Here is a 6454-nt window from a genome sequence, read left to right as displayed (position 1 = left end):
AATTGATACATATACACTTGGCCAGCGAAGTAATTTTATTGAGAGATTTCATGACTGAAATCAACGAGTGAGGATCCTCTCCTTGCAGTTTTCGTGCTTGTGGTCGTCCTTGCAGGCCTTCAGGTCTATTTTTAGGCCCAATTTTGATAATCTGAACCGTTCATATTTTATGATTTATTTAGTATATCATACCTGTAAAAAATCAAGTTGATCGGATATCAGAAAGCATGTATTCAGAAAACTGTTTATTAAATTCTTTAAAAAAATAGTGTTTAGTTCAATTTTTCAAACACATACTTTCTGATATCCGATCAACTTGATTTTTTACAGATATAATATACTGAATAAATCATAAAATATAAACGGTTCGGATTATCAAAATTGAACCTAAAAATATATCCAAAGACCTGCAAGGACAGACGCAAGCACGGACTTGCCAGGAGAGGTTCTTGACTCGAAATCAACATGGACCTATTGAAAATTGTAAATGGTACCACTAGCAACGCAGTGCCAGGTGCTCTTCCCAGAAAGAACAGACTATGGAGTGAGCTGGCAGTGTGTGTAAGCTATTCATCATTTCTTTGTCAGCGGAACAATAACATCGGCATGTGCTCGTCATGCGGCCAGCTGTATGAGTGTTTTACAGAAAGTTTGAATTTCTGAAAAAATTTTGAAAAATTTTCCCTACAAATAAGTTTTTAAAAGTAATCAAACTAAACAAATTTTTTCAAAAAAATTTCTCAAAACTTGTAAACCAAACAAGTTTTTCAAACAAATTTCTCTCTCACACATATCAAATCAATCACTTTTTCCAAAACTCTTTCTCAAAATAATTTTCCAAAACATCTTTTGAAAAAAACCAAACCAAACAACTTTTCGTACTTTTTATCTCTAAAACACATCTCTCAAACACAAACCAAACATACCCACAAACCCTCCATCTCGAGACATTTATGGGGGTGTTTTGAAACTTCGGGCTCTTTTAATTTTTTTGAATTTTTTTAGTCAAAAAAAGTTTTTTTTTTTTTTTTCTAAATTAATCTAGTTTTTTGCCAAAAAAAATTATTAAAAAAATTAAAAAACCAATTTTTTACTAACTTCTTAAAACATCACTTCATAAAAAGTTAATTTTTTGATTTTTCTAACTTTTTTATATAAAAAAGTCAAAAAAAATTAATTTTTTTGTTATACAAAAAAATCACAAAAAATTTAAAAAGTTAATTTTTAATTAATTTCTCAAAACACACCTATATCTCTCCTTCTGTATTCAATCTTTATGTACTTGCGTTTATTGGGATTTGGCTCAGCTCGTTGGTCAAAAGTATTGCACCAAATTAGGTGATTAAAAATTGAAAAATGATTTGGAGCCTTAAAAAAGTCTCCTTAATTCCTAAAACAACGTCGTTTTGAGAAACTTTTTTTTTTTTTTTTTTTTTTTGCCTTAGTTTGAAAATTCGGGAGATTAGGGGGAATTTCGGAGGACATAGCACCGCCCTTAAAAATTCAACCTCCCTGGTTATATCTAAGGTTACCGATGAACAAAGTCAAGCCAGCTTGTTTGTTTATTGAATTCTAAAAATTTTAATTTGAGTTCATTTCGATAATTAATTCACTTAGGCTCGCCTCATTAATATTAGTCGAACTCGAGTTTACCTTAAAACTCGATAATGAAGTTTTTTTTACTATTTTTTATTGTGCTTAAATATATAAATATAATAAAATAAAGATAAATAATCCAAACTTATTTGAGTTTAAATTCGGCTAATTTGTTAAACGAGTCTTAAAATTTGACTTAAACTCATTTATTTACTTAATAAACTGAATTAAATCGATCCTTTAACAAACTGAGTTGGAGCAATTCGATTCATTTACCACCCTAGTTATGTCTAGGGCATTAATCACTTTGTATTGATTTCAAACCTCTCTCCCACTCTGAGTATTTATATGTAATTTGTAATTTATGTGTATTTGGTCTTTTTTATTTATTTATTTATTTATTTATGGGTACACAGTGTAAGGGCATGAGGTGCCCCTTTTAAATACAAAATTTAACTTTCTCCAAGCATATACAAACAAAGTGGATGTTTTTATTCTCATATTTGAGTAACATGGTTGACACTGCCAGTATTTTGCCACTACATCAATTGTACTTTTTATAATTATACATCAATAATGATACTTCTCTTAATTTATTATTCTTAAATAATTTTTAATGATATGACATTTAAATTAGACTCCATGAAATATTCAACAAATCAAAATTTAATACTTATCAAACATATTATTAAAATAACTTTTAAAAGTAATAAATTAAGTATCTCTAATATTTTTCTGCATAATAATTAATGGCTTCCACAAACTCATGTTGAGTTCAATAATGTAAGTAGTGAGACTGAACTCAACCATATTAAAGGATTTTCTTTAATATACAACATTTGGGGAAAAAAAATTTTTATTTTCTTTAACTCTTTCTCATTTTTGTATTGTACAACATTTGAATGCATAAAATAAGGTTTAATTACATTTTTTTTTCTTCTCCAACTATTACTGAATGTTATTTTATTTCTTTAACTTAAAAATTGTACATTTAGATCACTCAATTATAAAAAATCATATTGCGATGAAAGTAAAATAATTTTGATAGCTAATGAATTTAAATATATAATTTTAAAATTTATAAAGTAAGTTTTTTTTTTTTTAGATAGGTTATAAAGTAAGTTAATATTAGTGATAATTGTGGAGTAAAGTGTAGTCACAAAAACAATGCTTACATTGACATAAAACTTTGCATAAATTTTTAAATAAAATAAATAGTAATATCAATTTAGGGAATGACTTTAACACTAAGCCTCCATTTTGATTGCTTGATGAGGAATAAAAAATATTGTGGTCATTCATCTAGGTGAAAAAAAAAAAAAAATTATATTTTTTCACTATTATGTTTAGATGGGTATAAAAAAAAAAAAAAAAAAAAAAAAAAAAAAAAGAGAGAAAATTACAAATCAGATTTTATTTTAAAAAATAATTTCATGTTTGAAGTTTGTAATTTTAATAATTAAAATTTTTAAACTTTACCGTAATTTTTTTTTTCAACTATCCACTGGTTATTTCCCTTAAAAAAATAAATAAATAAAAAAAAAAAAAAAACAGAGTACGTGAAATAGGGATATAGGTGACATTTTTTCCCTTTATATTCTAAGAGACATTCTTGGTATTATAAAAAATACACAATTAATCAGTTTCTTTCTCCCTAAATTTCACAACTTTTGATGATAATTAGAAATTATAAACGAAGAGAGTTCTCTTTTTCATTATTTTTCATCAAACTTATACACCAAAAAAAAAAAATTTCTTACTATTTTTCATCAAATCACTCAATTCAAACAAACTCTAAGTCAATGCAATTACTAGGTTTAATGCATTGGTCTAATAAATCAATCCACTAATAAGTAAATTCTTACCATGAAAGCAGAAAATTAAATAAATAAATAAATTATTAATTAAGTTAATCTATTGATTAACCAAAATAACCGCGCTGATCATTGAGAGTATAATGGTTGCTGGTCATCCTACTTAATTTTTTAATTTAATTCTTATTTTTTTTATAAATTATTCCCTGAATAGATAGTCCAGACTAAAAATTCAAAATTATTATATGATGTTAATATATATTTAGGGCTATTTTAGAAAGTGAGTTATAATTCACTTTCCATATTATAACTCACTTCTTCTCTCAAAAAAAGTTACTTATAAATAATTTTTTATTAAAAAAATTGATTATAATCATCTTTTCAAAATAATCCTTATTTGAGATTCTGAGACCAACTTGCCACTAACGTAATACCAAATCCTTGTCTCCAAGGCCTCGTTTGGCACGAAAATTAATATTAATAAATATATAAGGTAGGGGTTGTTTGAAAGTTCCAAAAGGTTTGGCCGTATTGGGTTGGGATAATACAGAAACCTGCCATTGTCTACATTACTACTTAAACAAGTACCAACTCTTCTTGTGCAAAGTACCTGGCACCGTCACTATCATTTTTGTCTCGTTTAGCATCATTATACGTCAATTTTATTTAAGAATTTGGGTCATAAGTTTAATTTTAAAAAATATTTAGAAAATAGCCCTAAGTATTATTATTTTAAAGTTAAAAGAACAAAATAAATTGAAAGGTCATATTATACATATCTATTTTTTTATCTATTTATTTGTTCAATATTTATTTATGTGCTATCTATTTGTCTATATGTCATTTCTCTATTTGTTCATGTGTTTACCTATTCTGTCTATTTGTTCATATCACCACTATCACCAGCCGTTACCAATGTCTTTTCCAATAACCAGCTGGCAATGGTTTGGCAACAGTGGGGTAAACATGAAAAAATCTTTTCGAAACAATAATTTGTCATTCTTACTAAATAATTTCATTAATCACATCTTTATGGCAAAAAACAAAAAAGAACAATACTTGGACGTAATATCATATCCCTTTAGAAATGAACGTTTCACCAATAAATCTTTTATTTAACTTATCTGTTCTTTTTTTGGTTTTTTTTTTTTTTCAAATAATAACTTGTCACAAGGTATACACCAATAACGATTAGTTTTCGTTAGATGTTAGTAGGGAAAGGGAGCAAATATAAAGGATATCAAACTCCTCTCTTTTGGATTTTGATGTTTAATTGCATTTTTATATTAGTGATAAATCTACTTTTATAGGTATATATGACATTAAGTTCAATTCATCAGTTTTGGTTTAAGGACAAGGTTAATAAAATATATTGAAAAGAAATACAAATAATTATATTTAAGATTTTTTTCTCCATTTTACCTTTTTACTTTTGCTGTCTTTACTTCCTTTTTCTATTCTCACACACTACTATCAATCACTACCCACCATTGCCGCCAAATTTTGAATTTGGAAAGTTGTCGGTAATTAGCAGTAGTGGATAGATAAAGTGAACATATAGGTAAACGCATAGACAAATAGACAAATAAGTATGAGTAATATAATCTTTCAAATTATTATTGTCTTTATGAACAAAATATATATATATATATATATATATATAGAATTTAGGTCCATTGCCCCATAAGTTTCGAATTTGAACGGTTGGCCTAAATGCCCTTTATATAATAACTTATTTAACATAAAAAAGTAAAATTTTCTTAAGTTATAATTTGTATATTTATTAAATTTATTTGAAAACTTTAAATATGTATAAATAAGAGTATTTCATCTCTTTTGGCCTTAATTGTAAATTTGAAAGCATTCTCAATATTTACACAACAAAAAATTATGTGACAATTTATTTAACTAATAATATTTATTTATTATTATTATTATTTTACATATTATGAAAATCTACACCCGACACATTTGTAACTTATTTTAATCTTTTTGAGAAATTTATAAATGATACCCAAAGAGCCTTTAACAAAGGTAAAATGATAGGAGGGAGAAAAAAGGGCAGGGTTGAGATATGATTTTGGTGCCCTAGTTATCGTCATAAGTTTGATATAATTATATTGATCTCTCTTTTAGTAAAATTAAAATGATCAAAATAAATGTAAATAGATACTAAAATAAATAAAAGTAAATATATATTTTAGTATAAAAGATACGAGAACATCATCTTTTTATCTATTTGACAAATGAATTACTAATAAAAAAGGAAATTAAGTGTTATGTGGATTAAATTTTAAAAGATACTAATGTAATTACGGGAATAATATAAAACTAATTGTACCTTTCAAACCTTAGAAGGAGTGAGAATAATTTATCCAATTTCTTTCTTCCCAAACATGACAAAGAAAATGAAGAGAAGAAATAGTCATTTTTTAAGTTTTTTATGATATATAGTTTTTTGAAGTTTTGTGAATAACTTATATTGATTTTTTTAATTTTAAATAAAAATAAGTTTATATGATCATCTTGCTACCAGTAGATGGTGTAACGAAGATGACACCTACTAATATTGTCATAATTTTTACACTTAAATGTATATATAACCGTATTAAGGAGTCTCATTAATATATTAAAATGTCAGAAAACATTTGTATATTTTTTCAAATGACAACAAGTGTCTCCATTTTTGAATTAAAATGTAAAATTATTTTTTAATGGAAAAAATTAAGTGTAATTTACAATAAGAGTGTGACTCTTACAATTTTTAAAAGTCAACAAATTTTTGTAATATATTGAAAATGTTTTTTTTTAATAAATATTAATGTATTTTGATCAAATTTTAAAGAGGGTATGTGATTCTTATCTGAAAATTATGAGAGGGCGTGAGGGAACTGAGGAGAAATTAGTTTTTACTCCTAGGCAATGTTTAGTTTTGATCGATTAAAATAGTAAGGTTTAGGTCTTGTTTGAGATGACATAATTTTAAATAAAAAATTAAAAAATTATTATAAATTATTGTAATTTCTAAAATATTAAAAAATTAA

This window comes from Camellia sinensis, chromosome 11 (genome assembly GCF_055761805.1).
Source record: "Camellia sinensis isolate YWXY chromosome 11, ASM5576180v1, whole genome shotgun sequence".
Lineage (NCBI taxonomy): Eukaryota > Viridiplantae > Streptophyta > Magnoliopsida > Ericales > Theaceae > Camellia > Camellia sinensis.
This window is presented reverse-complemented; position numbering follows the sequence as displayed.